The sequence below is a fragment of the Aegilops tauschii genome, chromosome 5 (assembly GCF_002575655.3).
Source record: "Aegilops tauschii subsp. strangulata cultivar AL8/78 chromosome 5, Aet v6.0, whole genome shotgun sequence".
Classification (NCBI taxonomy): domain Eukaryota; kingdom Viridiplantae; phylum Streptophyta; class Magnoliopsida; order Poales; family Poaceae; genus Aegilops; species Aegilops tauschii.
In genome coordinates, this window is record NC_053039.3 from 566272736 (window position 1) to 566290779 (window position 18044).

Below are 18044 nucleotides of genomic sequence, written 5' to 3' on the forward strand. Positions count from 1 at the left end.
GTCTATCTGAGTGGGAGTTCATTGAGTAATTTGATTAGATGAACTTAATTATCATGAACTTAGTCTAAAATCTTTACAATATGTCTTGTAGATCAAATGGCCCACGTTGTCCTCAACTTCAACGCATTCCTAGAGAAAACCAAGCTGAAAGATGATGGCAGTAACTATACGGACTGGGTCCGGAACCTGAGGATCATCCTCATAGCTGCCAAGAAAGATTATGTCCTAGAAGCACCGCTAGGTGAAGCACCAATCCCAGAGAACCAAGACGTTATGAATGCTTGGCAATCACGTGCTGATGATTACTCCCTTGTTCAGTGCGGCATGCTTTACAGCTTAGAACCGGGGCTCCAAAAGCGTTTTGAGAAGCATGGAGAATATGAGATGTTCGAAGAGCTGAAAATGGTTTTCCAAGCTCATGCCCGGGTCGAGAGATATGAAGTCTCCGACAAGTTCTTCAGCTGTAAAATGGAGGAAAATAGTTCTGTTAGTGAGCATATACTCAGAATGTCTGGGTTACACAACCGCTTGTCTCAGCTGGGAGTTAATCTCCCGGATGACGCGGTCATTGACAGAATCCTTCAGTCGCTTCCACCAAGCTACAAGAGCTTTGTGATGAACTTCAATATGCAGGGGATGGAAAAGACCATTCCCGAGGTATATTCAATGCTGAAATCAGCGGAGGTGGAGATCAGAAAAGAACATCAAGTGTTGATGGTGAATAAAACCACCAACTTCAAGAAGGGCAAGGGTAAGAAGAACTTCAAGAAGGACGGAAAGGGAGTTGCCGCGCCCGGTAAGCCAGTTACTGGGAAGAAGCCAAGGAACGGACCCAAGCCTGAGACTGAGTGCTTTTATTGCAAGGGAAGTGGTCACTGGAAGCGGAACTGCCCCAAATACTTAGCGGACAAGAAGGCCGGCAACACCAAAGGTATATGTGATATACATGTAATTGATGTGTACCTTACCAGTACTCCTAGTAGCTCCTGGGTATTTGATACCGGTGTGGTTGCTCATATTTGTAACTCAAAACAGGAACTGCGGAATAAACGGAGACTGGCAAAGGACGAGGTGACGATGCGCGTCGGGAATGGTTCCAAGGTCGATGTAATCGCCGTCGGCACGCTACCTCTGCATCTACCTACGGGATTAGTTTTAAACCTCAATAATTGTTATTTAGTGCCAGCTTTGAGCATGAACATTGTATCTGGATCTCGTTTAATTCGAGATGGCTACTCATTTAAATCCGAGAATAATGGTTGTTCTATTTATATGAGAGATATGTTTTATGGTCATGCCCCGCTGGTCAATGGTTTATTCTTGATGAATCTCGAACGTGATGTCACACATATTCATAGTGTGAATACCAAAAGATGTAAAGTTGATAACGATAGTCCCACATACTTGTGGCACTGCCGCCTTGGTCACATTGGTGTCAAGCGCATGAAGAAGCTCCATGCAGATGGACTTTTGGAGTCTCTTGATTACTAATCATTTGACACGTGCGAACCATGCCTCATGGGTAAGATGACCAAGACTCCGTTCTCCGGAACAATGGAGCGAGCAACCAACTTATTGGAAATCATACATACCGATGTGTGCGGTCCAACGAGTGTTGAGGCTCGCGGAGGATATCGTTATGTTCTCACTCTCACTGATGACTTAAGTAGATATGGGTATGTCTACCTAATGAAACACAAGTCTGAAACCTTTGAAAAGTTCAAGGAATTTCAAAGTGAGGTTGAGAATCTACGTGACAGAAAAATAAAATTCTTACGATCAGATCGTGGTGGAGAATATTTAAGTCACGAATTTGATGCGCACTTAAGGAAATGTGGAATCGTTTCACAACTCACGCCGCCTGGAACACCTCAGCGAAACGGTGTGTCCGAACGTCGTAATCGCACTCTATTGGATATGGTGCGATCTATGATGTCTCTTACCGATTTACCGCTCTCATTTTGGGGCTATGCTTTAGAGACTGCCGCATTCACTTTAAATAGGGCTCCGTTGAAATCCGTTGAGACGACGCCGTATGAATTATGGTTTGGGAAGAAACCTAAGCTATCGTTTCTAAAAGTTTGGGGATGCGATGCTTATGTCAAGAAACTTCAACCTGAAAAGCTCGAACCCAAGTCGGAGAAATGTGTCTTCATAGGATACCCTAAGGAAACTATTGGGTATACCTTCTACCTCAGATCCGAAGGCAAGAACTTCGTTGCCAAGAACGGGTCCTTTCTGGAGAAAGAGTTTCTCTCGAAGGAAGTAAGTGGGAGGAAAGTGGAACTTGATGAGGTGATAGTCACCCCTTCCATACCGGAAAGTAGCGCAGCGCGGGAAGATGTTCCTGTGGTGCCTACACCGACTGGGGAGGAAGTTAATGATGATGATCATGAGGCTTCGGATCAAGTTACTACTGAACTTCGTAGGTCCACAAGGACACGTTCCGCACTAGAGTGGTACGGCAACCCTGTCCTGGAAATCATGTTGTTAGACAACGGTGAACCTTCGAACTATGAAGAAGCGATGGCGGGCCCGGATTCCGACAAATGGCTAGAAGCCATGAAATCCGAGATAGGATCCATGTATGAAAACGAAGTATGGACTTTGACTGACTTGCCCGATGATCGGCGAGCCATAGAAAACAAATGGATCTTTAAGAAGAAGACAGACGCGGATGGTAATGTGACCATCTATAAGGCTCGACTTGTCGCTAAGGGTTATCGACAAGTTCAAGGGGTTGACTACGATGAGACTTTCTCACCCGTAGTGAAGCTGAAGTCCGTCCGAATCATGTTAGCAATTGCCGCATACTATGATTATGAGATATGGCAGATGGACGTCAAAACGGCATTCCTTAACGGCTTCCTTAAGGAAGAATTGTATATGATGCAGCCGGAAGGTTTTGTCGATCCTAAGAATGATAACAAAGTATGCAAGCTCCAGCGCTCAATCTATGGGCTGGTGCAAGCATCTCGGAGTTGGAACATTCGCTTTTATGAGATGATCAAAGCGTTTGGGTTTACACAGACTTATGGAGAAGCCTGTGTTTACAAGAAAGTGAGTGGGAGCTTTGTAGCATTTCTCATATTATATGTGGATGACATACTATTGATGGGAAATGATATAGAATTCTTGGAAAGTATAAAGGCCTATTTGAATAAGTGTTTTTCAATGAAGGACCTTGGAGAAGCTGCTTATATATTAGGCATCAAGATCTATAGAGATAGATCAAGACGCCTCATTGGTCTTTCACAGAGTACGTACCTTGACAAGATATTGAAAAAGTTCAATATGGATCAGTCCAAGAAGGGGTTCTTGCCTGTATTGCAAGGTGTGCAATTGAGCACGGCTCAATGCCCGACCACGGCAGAAGATAGAGAAAAGATGAGTGTCATCCCCTATGCCTCAGCCATATGGTCTATTATGTATGCCATGCTGTGTACCAGACCTGATGTAAACCTTGCCGTAAGTTTGGTAGGAAGGTACCAAAGTAATCCCGGCATGGAACACTGGACAGCGGTCAAGAATATCCTAAAGTACCTGAAGAGGACTAAGGATATGTTTCTCGTTTATGGAGGTGACGAAGAGCTCGTCGTAAAGGGTTACGTCGACGCTAGCTTCGACACAGATCTGGATGACCCGAAGTCACAAACCGGATACGTGTATATTTTGAATGGAGGAGCAGTAAGCTGGTGCAGTTGCAAGCAAAGCGTCGTGGCGGGATCTACATGTGAAGCGGAATACATGGCAGCCTCGGAGGCAGCACAGGAAGCAGTCCGGATGAAGGAGTTCATTACCGACCTAGGGGTGATTCCCAATGCGTCGGGCCCGATGACTCTCTTATGTGACAACACTAGAGCTATTGCCCTTGCCAAGGAGCCCGGGTTTCACAGGAAGACCAGGCATATCAAGTGTCGCTTCAACTCCATTCGTGAAAGTGTTCAAAATGGAGACATAGATATTTGTAAAGTACATACGGACCTGAATGTAGCAGATCCGTTGACTAAACCTCTCCCTAGAGCAAAACATGATCAACACCAGGACGCAATGGGTGTTCGATTCATCACAATGTAACTAGATTATTGACTCTAGTGCAAGTGGGAGACTGTTGGAAATATGCCCTAGAGGCAATAATAAATGGTTACTATTATATTTCTTTGTTCATGGTAATTGTCTATTGTTCATGCTATAATTGTGTTATCCGGAAATCATAATGCATGTGTGAATACATAGACCACAACGTGTCCCTAGTAAGCCTCTAGTTGACTAGCTCGTTGATCAACAGATAGTCATGGTTTCCTGACTATGGACATTGGATGTCATTGATAACGAGATCACATCATTAGGAGAATGATGTGATGGACAAGACCCAATCCTAAGCATAGCTCAAAGATCGTGTAGTTTGTTTGCTAGAGCTTTTCCAATGTCAAGTATCTTCTCCTTAGACCATGAGATAGTGCAACTCCCGGATACCGTAGGAGTACTTTGGGTGTGCCAAACGTCACAACATAACTGGGTGACTATAAAGGTACACTACGGGTATCTCCGAAAGTGTCTGTTGGGTTGGCACGGATCGAGACTGGGATTTGTCACTCCGTATGACGGAGAGGTATCTCTGGGCCCACTCGGTAATGCATCATCATAATGAGCTCAATGTGACTAAGGAGTTAGTCACGGGATCATGCATTACGGTACAAGTAAAGAGACTTGCCGGTAACGAGATTGAACAAGGTATTGGGATACCGACGATCGAATCTCGGGCAAGTAACATACCGATTAACAAAGGGAATTGTATACGGGATTGATTGAATCCTCGACATCGTGGTTCATCCGATGAGATCATCGTGGAACATGTGGGAGCCAACATGGGTATCCATATCCCGCTGTTGGTTATTGACCGGAGAGGCGTCTCGGTCATGTCTGCATGTCTCCCGAACCCGTAGGGTCTACACACTTAAGGTTCGGTGACGCTAGGGTTGTAGAGATATGAGTATGTGGAAACCCAAAAGTTGTTCGGAGTCCCGGATGAGATCCCGGACGTCACGAGGAGTTCCGGAATGGTCCGGAGGTGAAGAATTATATATAGGAAGTCATGTTTCGGCCACCGGGAAAGTTTCGGGGGTCACCGGTATTGTACCGGGACCACCGGAAGGGTCCCGGGGGTCCACCGGGTGGGGCCACCTATCCCGGAGGGCCCCATGGGCTGAAGTGGGAAGGGACCCAGCCCTTAGTGGGCTGGGGCACCCCCCATGGGCCTTCCCCCTGCGCCTAGGGTTGGAAACCCTAGGGTGGGGAGGCGCCCCACTTGCCTTGGGGGGCATGTCTCCCCCCTGGCCGCCGCCCCCCCCCCATGTAGATGGGTCTTGGCCGGCGCCCCCCCCCCCTCCCAAGGGGCCTATATAAAGGGGGGAGGGAGGGCAGCAGTACTACAGCCTTTGGCGCCTCCCTCCTCCCCTGCAACACCTCTCCCTCTCGTAGAAGCTCGGCGAAGCCCTGCCGAGATCCCGCTACATCCACCACCACGCCGTCGTGCTGCTGGATCTCCATCAACCTCTCCTTCCCCCTTGCTGGATCAAGAAGGAGGAGACGTCGCTGCTCCGTACGTGTGTTGAACGCGGAGGTGCCGTCCGTTCGGCACTCGGTCATCGGTGATTTGGATCACGGCGAGTACGACTCCATCAACCTCGTTCATTGGAACGCTTCCGCTCGCGATCTACAAGGGTATGTAGATGCACTCCTTTCCCCTCGTTGCTAGTATACTCCAGAGATGGATCTTGGTGATGCGTAGAAAATTTTAAAATTCTGCTACGATCCCCAACAAGATTGTTCAGATCCACTGTTGTCATTCCGTACTGTGGGTCTACCTGTACCCCACCTCCTGACAGATTGACCCATTTGCACTTAAACAAAGGGGCCTTAAAATCATGTCCGTAGTCAAGTTCCCATATGTCCATTATGTAACCATAATATGTGTCCTTTCCCCTCTCGGTTGCTGCATCAAAGCGGACACCGCTGTTTTGGTTGGTGCTCTTTTGATCTTGGGCGATCGTGTAAAATGTATTCCCATTTATCTCGTATCCTTTGTAAGTCAATACAGTCGAAGATGGTCCCCTGGACAACGAGTACAACTCATCACAAACAGTGGTGTCACCTCTGAGACGTGTTTCCAACCAACTGCTGAAAGTCCTAATGTGTTCACATGTAATCCAGTCGTCACACTGCTCCGGGTGTTTGGAGCGCAGACTGTTCTTTTGTTCATCGACATACGGGGTCACCAAGGTAGAGTTCTGTAGAACTGTGTAGTGTGCTTGAGACCAAGAATATCCGTCCCTGCATATTATTGAGTCCCCCCCTCCAAGCGTGCCTTTTCCAGTCAGTCTCCCCTCATACCGCGATTTAGGGAGACCTATCTTCTTAAGGCCAGGAATGAAGTCAACACGAAACCCAATGACATCCTCTGTTTGATGGCCCATGGAGATGCTTCCTTCTGGCCTAGCGCGGTTACGGACATATTTCTTTAGGACTCCCATGAACCTCTCAAAGGGGAACATATTGTGTAGAAATACGGGCCCCAGAATGACAATCTCGTCGACTAGATGAACTAGGACGTGCGTCATGATATTGAAGAAGGATGGTGGGAACACCAGCTCGAAACTGACAAGACATTGCGCCACATCACTCCTTAGCCTTGGTATGATTTCTGGATCGATCACCTTCTGAGAGATTGCATTGAGGAATGCACATAGCTTCACAATGGCTAATCGGACGTTTTCCGGTAGAAGCCCCCTCAATGCAACCGGAAGCGGTTGCGTCATAATCACGTGGCAGTCATGAAACTTTAGGTTCTGGAACTTTTTCTCTGGCATATTTATTATTCCCTTTATATTTGACGAGAAGCCAGTCGGGACCTTCATACTGAGCAGGCATTCAAAGAAGATTTCTTTCTCTTCTTTCGTAAGAGCGTAGCTGGCAGGACCTTCATACTGCTTCGGAGGCATGCCGTCTTTTTCGTGCAAACGTTGCCGGTCCTCCCGTGCCTCAGGTGTATCTTTTGTGTTCCCATACACGCCCAAGAAGCCTAGCAGGTTCACGCAAAGGTTCTTCGTCACGTGCATCACGTCGATTGAAGAGCGGACCTCTAGCTCTTTCCAGTAGGGTAGGTCCCAAAATATAGATTTCTTCTTCCACATGGGTGCCTGTCCCTCAGCGTCATTCGGAACAGCTAGTCCGCCGGGACCCTTTCCAAAGATTACGTGTAAATCATTGACCATAGCAAGTACGTGATCACCGGTACGCATGGCGGGCTTCTTTCGGTGATCTGCCTCGCCTTTGAAATGCTTGCCTTTCTTTCGACATTGATGGTTGGTCGGAAGAAATCGACGATGGCCCAGGTACACATTCTTCCTGCTTTTGTCCAGGTATATACTTTCAGTGTCATCTAAACAGTGCGTGCATGCGTGGTATCCCTTGTTTGTCTGTCCTGAAAGGTTACTGAGAGCGGACCAATCATTGATGGTTACAAACAGCAACGCGTGCAGGTTAAATTCCTCATGTTTGTGCTCATCCCACGTACGTACACCGTTTCCATTCCACAGCTATAAAAGTTCTTCAACTAATGGCCTTAGGTACACATCAATGTCGTTGCCGGGTTGCTTAGGGCCTTGGATGAGAACTGGCATCATAATGAACTTCCACTTCATGCACATCCAAGGAGGAAGGTTATACATACATAGAGTCACAGGCCAGGTGTTGTGATTGCTACTCTGCTCCCCGAAAGGATTAATGCCATCCGCGCTTAAACCAAACCATACATTCCTTGGGTCAGCTGCAAACTCAGCCCAGTACTTTCTCTCGATTTTTCTCCACTGCGACCCGTCAGCGGGTGCTCTCAACTTCCCGTCTTTCTTATTGTCCTCACTGTGCCATCGCATCAACTTGGCATGTTCTTCGTTTCCGAACAGACGTTTCAACCGTGGTATTATAGGAGCATACCACATCACCTTCGCAGGAACCCTCTTCCTGGGGGCTCGCCGTCAACATCACCAGGGTCATCTCGTCTGATCTTATACCGCAATGCACCGCATACCGGGCATGCGTTCAGATCCTTGTACGCACCGCGGTAGAGGATGCAGTCATTAGGGCATGCATGTATCTTCTGCACCTCCAATCCTAGAGGGCATACGACCTTCTTTGCTGCGTATGTACTGTCGGGCAATTCGTTATCCTTTGGAAGCTTCTTCTTCAATATTTTCAATAGCTTCTCAAATCCTTTGTCAGGCACAGCATTCTCTGCCTTCCACTGCAGCAATTCCAGTACGGTACCGAGCTTTGTGTTGCCATCTTCGCAATTGGGGTACAACCCTTTTTTGTGATCCTCTAACATGCGATCGAACTTCAGCTTCTCCTTTTGACTTTCGCATTGCGTCCTTGCATCGACTATGACCCGGCGGAGATCATCATCATCGGGCACTGGTTCCTCTTGATCTTCAGCAGCTTCCCCCCTTGCAGCATCATTGGGCACATCATCTGGTTCCTCTTGATCTTCAGCAGCTTCCCCCGTTGCAGCATCACCGTATTCAGGGGGCACATAGTTGTCATCGTCCTCTTCTTCGCCGTCTTTCAGGGGGCACATACTTAATTTATTAAGGTTTATTTATTGTAGTTACTATAGTTTATTTTATTTTATTTTATTAAGGTTTACGAGCTGTGGGAGGGACGAGGGGTGGCGACGTGCTGTGGGACACGATGCAGGGGCCGAGGAGGGAATTTAGGGTTAAGTTTTTATACGAGAACGGTTAGACGGGCTTTAGCGGGCTTTCACCGGGCTTGTGGGGTTTTACCAGGTCATCGATGAGAGTTTCCAAAAATGTCATTAGAAATCCGTCATGGATTAACAGGTTTCTTGTAGTGATATGTCAAGCACAATGAGTGGTGATCCTCCGGCCTCCCACTCGCATGCAGCCGCCGCCACCCTCCCGCTCGCTCGCCGCCGCCGTCGTCACCAGTCCCGGCCATGGCGCCGCCGCTGCCGTCGTGCCCCTGAAGACCTATTCATCTTGCCTGAAGGTGATCATGTGTCAGATCCTCCACTTAACCCGCGTGGACCGGCTCGTGGGTCACTGACAGTGGGTCCCTTGGGCCCACTGGTCAGGTTTGACCAGTCGCCCCCGCCTCCTTCCTCCTCTGGCCGAACAGAGGCGGAGCTCCGGCGATCAACGCCGGCGAACGGCGGCTCCTCGCGGGGTCCTGAGGGCGGGGATGGATCCGCCAGGCCGGGGCGGTCCTCCCGGTGGTCGAGGAGGTGGCGGGGATGGAGGGAGTCGCCGGCGGCGAGCTCCGCGGCGGACGGCAGCTTCGGGAGGTTTGGGGCTTTGGCCTACGGTGGTTTCCCGACGCAGCTGAGGGTTTGGGCGGCTCCGCACGGTCGAGGGGAGGAGGATGGTGGTGCTATACGGACGGGGGGGCTCTGGTTGCGACTGAATGGACCGGAGGGCGGCGGCGGCTGTACTGGCCGGAGATGGGGAAGAAGACTCTCCCTGGTCGATTGCCTGCTATGGGGGTGCTAGGTGGGGTGGCTTGAGGTCGCCTGAGGAACTGGACGGACTCGGGGGCTCCTTATATAGGCGGCCGGAGTCGGTTCCAACGGCGGCCGTGGATAAGAACGGCGAACTGCCGTTCTCTAGCCTGCAGGACGTCGTGGCGGCGACGGGCACTAGTGGACGAGCTCGCGGATAAGCTTGGACTGGTCCAGAGGCGAGCTGGCGAGCGGCTGTGGCTTGGGCGGCGCCGTCCATGGCAGGGGCCTGCTGTGGCCGGCCGTCGTGCCCCTGAAGACCTATTCATCTTGCCTGAAGGTGATCCTGTGTCAGATCCTGCACGATACCTCATCACTACAACACGTCGGTGGCGGTGTATGAGGCGTCCATGGCCCTGGTGGCGCCTTCAAGGGAGGACGCATGATCTTCAAGGGAGGACAGGCCATCAGATTCATCCACTTGGTAGCGTCTTTGTTCATCCAGGTTTGACGATTCATCTTTTCATTATCTAGTCTCTCAGGGATGTCAAACGTACCCTCAACAACTAACGTCAGCATTTATTTTGTTCTGTAGTGAACCCCCTCGATGAATGCATGTCTGTTGCCGTGGCTAGAGAAAATTCTACATATCCACATCCTAATAACCAACAAGATAAGTAGCAGCTTTGATATGGAGGTATTTTCCTTCACTGTGTGCTTTTTCTTTGTGCCCTTTACTGTACTGTAGTAGCATTTGCTAAATTGCATTGAGAGAATAGGACGGCACAACAAGCTAGGGCTTCAAGAAAACCAACCAAATTCCTTTTTTTTGGATCAACCAACCAAATTGCTGTAATAGCACGATCCGCAAGACCTAGAAGGGATCTACACATGACATCGGTGGCTTCTCCTCCGCCTGCTAGTTGCCGCTTTGATACTGTTGACAGATCCGAGTTCCACCTGCTAGGCTCGAATGGTAGATGTTACGGGCAACTGTATGTGAATCCCACTCCAAGGGATCGCCCTTCTCTATCCTAGATATGGCGGTTATGGAGTTGATGGCTCGTGTTTTTTTTCTCTTTTGCTTTATTTGTTTTGTTTTGTTTCTACTTACAACAAAAAACTTATTTGTTTTATTTCTAATTACTTATGTATTTTACTTTAATTATTTTATTTTTATTTATTTTACTGCTGCTATTTTTATTTATTTTACTGCTGCTATTTTTACTTAATTTATTCAGGTTTATTTATTGTAGTTACTATAGTTTATTTTATTTTATTTTATTAAGGTTTATTTAGTTTTATTTATTTTATTAAGGTTTATTTATTTTATAAATATAAAAAAATGAATATAGATGCGCTTATAGAGAAAATTCAACCTAAATTCATAATAAATTTCTATGAAATTTACTATGAATTTAGGTCAAATTTCCTGTATAAGGGCATCTATTTTCACTTTAAGAGAAGCTCAACAAGGCAGATAGGGACGGCCTTATAAACTGATGTGAGCGCCCTTCGGTTGGCGAGGTGGGACTAAACACTGGCCGCAACTAGGACCAGGCCTTTAGTCCCGGTTTGTGGTAGGAACCGGGACTAAAGGGTGGTGGGCCAGGAGCGTGGCCCATTGGTCCCGGTTTGTCCCACCAACCGGGACCAAAGGGTCCGGACGAACCGAGACCAATGCCCCCACGAGGCCCGGCAGGTCCCTGGCCGCACGAACCGGGACCAATGCTCACATTAGTCCCGGTTCGTGACTGAACCGGGGCTAATGTGAAAACTGTCCTGTGACCTAAGCCCCTTTTCCTACTAGTGGATCCACGAGAGCTATGGGTAATCTCACCAATTCCATCCTTGCAACGGGAACGAACACTTCTTCCGAGTCAACACCTTCCTCTTGCACGTGTCCTTTGGCCACTAGCCTCGCCTTGTGCGTCACACGTCCTTCACCATATTTCTTGATCTTAAATTCCCACTTGATCTCTATGGCTTTTTGTTTGTTGGGAAGATCCACGAGCTCCCATACATTGTTGTATTGGATCGATCCCACTTCTCCTTCGATCCATTGCCTGCCGCGAATAATCCTTTGTATTTGCGTCCTTAAAGTTCGCCAGTTCCTCGGTGTTTACTAGACACTGTCGCCCACTTCCTTTCACCTTTACCGGATCAATCATCCGAAGAGCTTGTTTTGAATATGGGTGTAACATCGGTTGTAGATGTGTGGGAATAGGTCATCGTGTCCTTTCTTCCTCCATGGACAACTGCGTTACCTTGCCGTTCCCACCTCCTCGCGTTGCAGTGGGGCGTCCCTCATGCATTCAGCGAGACAGGAAGGAACCCCTCGCTGAAGGGAGCCGCCAGTTGGGCTGGACTAGGCGCGCGGGAAACACCAGCCTCGCAATTTTTAGATTTTGCTTTCTTTTTTTACTTGCGTTTATACTTCCAAATATTCTAAATAAATATATTACCAAAATCACTCTTCATATAAACATTTGAAAAATGTTAACCAAGCATTTGAAAAATGTAAAATGTGTATAGAGAAAATGTTTATCACATATAAGAAGAATGTATACAAAAAGTAGAATGTGTATGAAACAATTTAATCATGTATTTAAAAATAGTTAATCAAGCATTTGAAAAAATGTTGAACAAGTGTTTGGAAAATGTTAAGCAAGCATCTGGAAAATGTTAAATGTGTATAGAAAAAATGTTGACTACGTATTAAAAAATGATGGAAATAAATTTGATTATGTATATAAAAATGTTAATCAAGCATTTGAATAAATGTTGAACAAGTATTTCAAAAATGTTAAATGTTTATAGAAGAATCACTACTAGGAAAAAGCTTAGTAGTAGCACGGGTTAAATAGCTAGTAGTAGCGCGGGCACCCGCGCTACTACTACGGCGCTACAACTAACTTGTAGTAGTAGCGCGGGTGCGCCCGAGTGAGGGCTTTTGGTGGCCGGGCTACAGGCAGGTCGTAATCTGGTCCGTCGGGATGGGCTTTGGGATTGTGGATCAGTCATGTCATTGCGGCAGCGTGGCAGGCCTAGTGGGTGAAATACAGTCCCTGATACACCTAGCCTCGCATAGGCGTATTGATGTTCGGCCCAGCAAATGTTCCTGTCCCCCGGCCCGCTCGATCACTCATTGGCATGGACCGGCATTTTGGTACAGGGTGACGTTTTCGAAACAGCACATCTAAATGGGTCCGGTGACATATGTGGAGCATGTAGATCTACGCGACCAGGTTGGCTCACATTACCCTCTCTCCCACACAAGGCTCGCACCGGAGGCTGCTCTGTAATTTCACACAGGCGCGGCGCGGCGGCGATTCCCCACCGGCGATATGTCGACGGACGGACTTGAGCTCGACGGGTATGTTCCTATTGCTTCAATGGTCTCTCTTCCCCCGAGTTCCTTCTCCCGTTCTTTTGCAAAGTTCATCTACTGATGCTGCTAGATCTTGGTCGCAGGAGGGGGGAGCACACATCGGCGGATGGGGTTGTGATGTGTTTCCAGTGGAATCCCAAGATTCCATGAGTGCACCAGTTCTTGAGCTCGAGAAGGGCGGCGAAGGACGTAGAGCTGGAGATGGACAGAGATACGAGGTCTGCTTTGAAGCTACCAGCGGCCGGACGAGGAGGTGCGTTTTTTCCTGGTCACAATCATGCTTTATTCGCAGTTGTGAGCTTAAACTGCTACTCCCAATTTAGTTCAGTTTCTGATGTGTCGAGGCATAAACAGGATTTTGTTCTGAGGCATCTCCCTTTCTAGGGGAAGCATAGTAGAGTTATCATAGTTAGAATTGTGAGTTGCACAGACATCGGCTCCTCGTAACCTTTTTTTATGATTAGCAAGCAGTGTAGTATGGATGTACAATATGGGCTGTGTGGGAAGCTCCTTTTTGATTCTAGGATTACCGAGAATATGATGTGATGGTGCTAGATAAAATTCCGTGGATTTAGCACGCTGCAAAAGGAAACAAAATTAACATGTGCATCGGTTTGGAGGTTTGATTTTGTAATTATAGCTGGTATCGGGTGTGGATCGTAACAACAAATTAAGGTTGACATTGAGGATGTGTTTATTCTATATGTAATCCTTCTGTTCAGTCTGTAGGCAAAGAGAAACAGAGCACTTAGGTGGTTCCCCGCTCCGGCGGCGGCTCAACTCCAATCTGCAGAACACCGGATCTGCCAAGGGCAAGGCCCTCGTCCACGGATCTGAAGGGGAAAAATCATTTTCTTCGTTGTTTCGGTCGGTGAGGCTGTATCACACGTCAATTACTTGCGCTTTTCTCCTAGCTATTGTTCATCAGTTTCAGATTTGAACTTTTTTGGTGATTTTTATTTTGTTCCATCTATTCCTTTGGTACGGGTGATCTAGCTGTATGGCTCGATCGAGATGCATATCACTTTTCTTGTTGACTCCGAAATAGACTGCTCTCCTTTATTTTCTTGTAATCCCCTTCCATCTATTCCTTCTGTACAGATGTGGTTTTCTTTTGTTTACTTGTAATCCCCTTTGTCCGGATTGGATAGGTCTCTCCTCATCTTGTTGTTGCGCAGATCCGAATTTGCCGTGATGTATTTTTAGACAATTTAGAGAATTTTTTTATTCATACCCATGCTTATGTGCCAGACCGGCTTAATTTTTGTGATTTCTTAGATTCCTCTAACTTGGATAATAGATGGTTAATCGTACTGGAACTTAATAGTAGATTTGATGTTCTGTTCTTGATGTGCTAATCCAAGGTTGATAATTATTTCATTCAAGTGGGGTAAAGTTTGAATTCCTACCACTGATTGCAAAGATCTTCTGTTCCATGGATTTCAGTTTGTTTTGTTGACCCCTTTCCCACTACAGTCACAGAACTGAGCAATGTTGATGGTCAAGTGTGCCGTGGCGGCGAGGCCACATTCCTTGCCGGAAACGCTGGTTCGGGAGCTACAAGTGGCTGGACAAGAAGGTATTTCAGATTAAAATGTTCTGATCCAAAAAAACCTTTAATTCAGAACATAGTATGTGCCGCCCTTGTTCTTGGTTAGATTTTGAATACAACCACATTTCACTCCCGAAATCAGTATCATACAAAATCAAAATCCGTGGCTTCTGTGCCCCTTGTGCAAGAAACATTCTATGGGTTAGATATTTGGAAATAATATGATGATGCATGGATGGGTTTTCTTTATTCACAAAATGAATTTTACATGTCTGAATGCATTGCCTGATTGGCTTGTTCTTTGTTCACTGCACAACTTACTTGGGAGCATCCTCTAATGAAGCGATTTTCTGTTCTGTTCTTGATCAGAATCATGCTGATATGGTCTGTATCATGAACCCTGAAGTAGAAGGCTGCATTTTCCTACTGTTGTGATCTTGTAATATTGCCTTCTGGCCAAATCAGCAAAATCCCTGGTTGAAGCTGCGCAAGCTCTGTTTCTTTGGCTGTTGTTCCCTCTCAGCAATCCATTCGACTCGGGTATATGTTTGTAATTATTGTAATGGATTTGTACCATTTGTGAACCATGTCAAATTGTTAAGGTGGGTGATGGGTATTACAACTATGTATGCATGGTTGCTAGTTCTGTGCGTAGAACTTGATCTGTGTATTAGTCAAAACCGACACATGTTGTGTGTTAGCTTAACAGGAAGAAACTGCAATTGTCAATGAGAGCAATATGTCGAGAAGGGAGATGGCCCAGTGGTCTAATGATTTCTGTAACGGAGTGTTTGAATCATCTTCGTCTGGCAAACTATTGTTAATTGCTTTTCCCAACCGTGACCATCCATTCTTGGTGTAGGCGTACAAATCAATGGTTTGACTAAGGTTTTGGATTGGTCTTGCGATTAAGAAATTGGTTCGTGTACTTGGAAGAAGTTTGAGTGGTGACCGCACCTAGCGACAGCTGCTGTAGCTACGTGCTAGTGAACTTGACCACACTGAAAAGTGCAACGCCCTGTGCAATGCTGATCAAACTGTGGTGAGGTGACATGACAACACGGCTTAAAGTGCACCGGCCTGCGCAAAGCTGTTCACACCGGCCCCGGCGCTGTTTCACTTTACGTCCACACTGACGCGGTTTAAATCATTGTTTGGCCTCTAACCGGCTTAATTAAGCTAAGTTATGCAGCCTGCCATGAATCAGTTGGTGTGCCAATGACGACGCTGTAGCATTTCAGATTGTCAGTACACATTTTTTTTTGCGGGTGCAGTACACATTTTCTTAGCAAATGAAACATCAACATAAACAATTAGGCATGAACGTGGCGCTCCGGCGTGATTAATTGAGAATAATCTGTTTGTTCTATCGTATAAACCATTAGCAGTTTAGCACTAAACATGACGCTAAGCTATTTCACATAGAACCCAAGTGCCAAGTTAGTCGTGATGCTTTTTAGAGCAAAAAACATTGTAGCACTTGCTAATCCCCACAGACAGTAGTATTAGCATGAAACAGAATAAAAGTAATCAGTGGATGGTGGCTATGGTGAACAAACTTGTGTCTTCCCTGGGCGAAAATGGTCCACGTCCATACTTGAGCAACCAATGGGCTCCGTTGGCCAAAAATCCTCCACGGCATGCATGCACAAAGGGTGTGTACTGGTCTTGAGCCTGCGGTCGCTGTGCGTACATGTCAGATGAGCAGGAGCCTAGCTGCCTTTTGCATGTGCGTGGGGCCAGACGAGTTCAATACGAGCCAAAAACAAATCAAATACATGACATATACAACGCCAGCACGCATCCCTGTGCACATGCAGCGGCCGAGATTCCGGCCTGCCTGCAGCGCGGCCACCATCGGCATTTATCGGGGTGCGCCCGCGCTTAGTTTTAGCGTGGGTGCCACCCGCGCTACTACTATTAATTTAAAAAAAAATCTCGATCCTGTGCGTGTTGTCAATGGCAGCAATGGTTCGATCCAGCGATGCCAGGGGTCGCCGGAGCTACGGAAGGGCAGAGGCAGACAAGATCCAGCGCCGGCTGTTGCAGAGGGCCCAGATCCATGGCTGAGCAAGGCGGCGGCATGGGGCTCCTCTTCGTAGCCAAGGCGGCGAGCTCATGGTCGTCCATGGCGATGACCTGCACGGGCAAGGACATGGGAGGGTGACTCGAACCGGAGGGAGAGAGAGAGAAAAAGAAAAACAAGGAAGAGAGGAAGGAGATGGAGGTAGCAGCGGGGTTGGTCGCCGGTGGTGAGGTGCTCCGGCGTGGTGGCATGGAGATGCGGGGAAGACCGGCGAGCTCCGGGACGCCGGCGATGCTAGTCGGCAGCCTCTTTTGGCGCCATGGATGAGGAGGCGCGCATGGGTAGGAGGTCCATGTGAGAGCCTATGGAGAGAGAGGGGGAGAGTGACGGGGGAGAGAAAGGATTTGGGAGAGGAGATGGGAATTTCAGGGCTCTTCAAAAACCATGTAGTTAGTAGCAGCGTGGGTTTATAGCCCTCGCTACTACTATCAACTTAGTAGTAGCACAGGTTTATACCCCTCGCTACTACTATGGCAATGTTCGGGGGGTGGGGGTGGGGGGCACGGTAGAGACCGCTTAGTAGTAGCGACGGATGAAAACCCGCACTACTACTAACAACTTAGTAGTAGCGAGGGGTAAAAACCCGCGCTACTAGTAAGTAGCAGTAGCGAGGGGTATAAACCCGCGCTACTAGTAAGCGTCTGCCCATAAGCTTTTCCCTAGTAGTGAATGTTGACCATGTATTAAAAAATGATGAAATTTTTTGATCTTCTATATAAATATGTTGATCAAGCATTTGTAAAAATATTGAACAAGTATATAAAAATGTTAATCAAGTATTAAAAATGTTAAATATGTATTGAAAAAATGTTGACCATGTATTATAAAATGATGATTTTTTAATCATGCATATAAAATTTTAAACCAAGCATTGGAAAAAATGTTGAAAACGTATTTGAAATATCTTGATCGAGCATCTGAAAAATGTTAAATTTGTATAGAAAAAATGTTAAGCATGTATTAGAAAATGATTTTTTTAATGTATTCGAAAAATGTTAATCAAGCATTTGAAAAAAAATTCAATAAGTATTTGAAAAATGTTAATCAACCATTTAGAAAATGTTCAATGTTTATAGATTTTTTTTGACCATGTGTTCAAAAAAAAATATTGCATTTAGAAAACATTAGTCAAGCATTTGAAAAAATGTTACAATGTGCATTGAAAAAATATTAATCTTGTATTTGCAAAAGGTTGATCTAGAAAAACTTGTTAAAAATGTGTATAGAAGAAATGTTGATCATGTATTAGAAAATGTTAACCTTTTAGTTAGAAAATGTTCAACATATATTAGAAAACGAAATACATTGGAAACAAAATAAATAAAGAAAACCCAAAAAGGAACAAAATAAACCAAAAATAAAAAAATTCGAAAAATAAGACCGAAGAAAGAATAAAAAAGAATGAAAAAAACAAAAAAAATGGTGAAGAAAAACAGAAGAAACAAAAAAATGCATTGAAAACTGAAGAAACCAATGGAAAAAACAAAAAAGGAGAATA

At 46.3% G+C, this 18044-nt stretch overlaps 1 long non-coding RNA gene across 1 annotated transcript; it reads left to right on the top strand.

The window, feature by feature from the left end:
- Positions 1-13483: 13483 nt before the first annotated feature.
- LOC120964191 (uncharacterized) lies at positions 13484-15213 on the top strand. Its single transcript, XR_012183798.1, has 2 exons — positions 13484-14487; positions 14830-15213. It is a non-coding gene; the product is annotated as an uncharacterized lncRNA (long non-coding RNA).
- The last annotated feature ends 2831 nt before the right edge of the window (positions 15214-18044 follow it).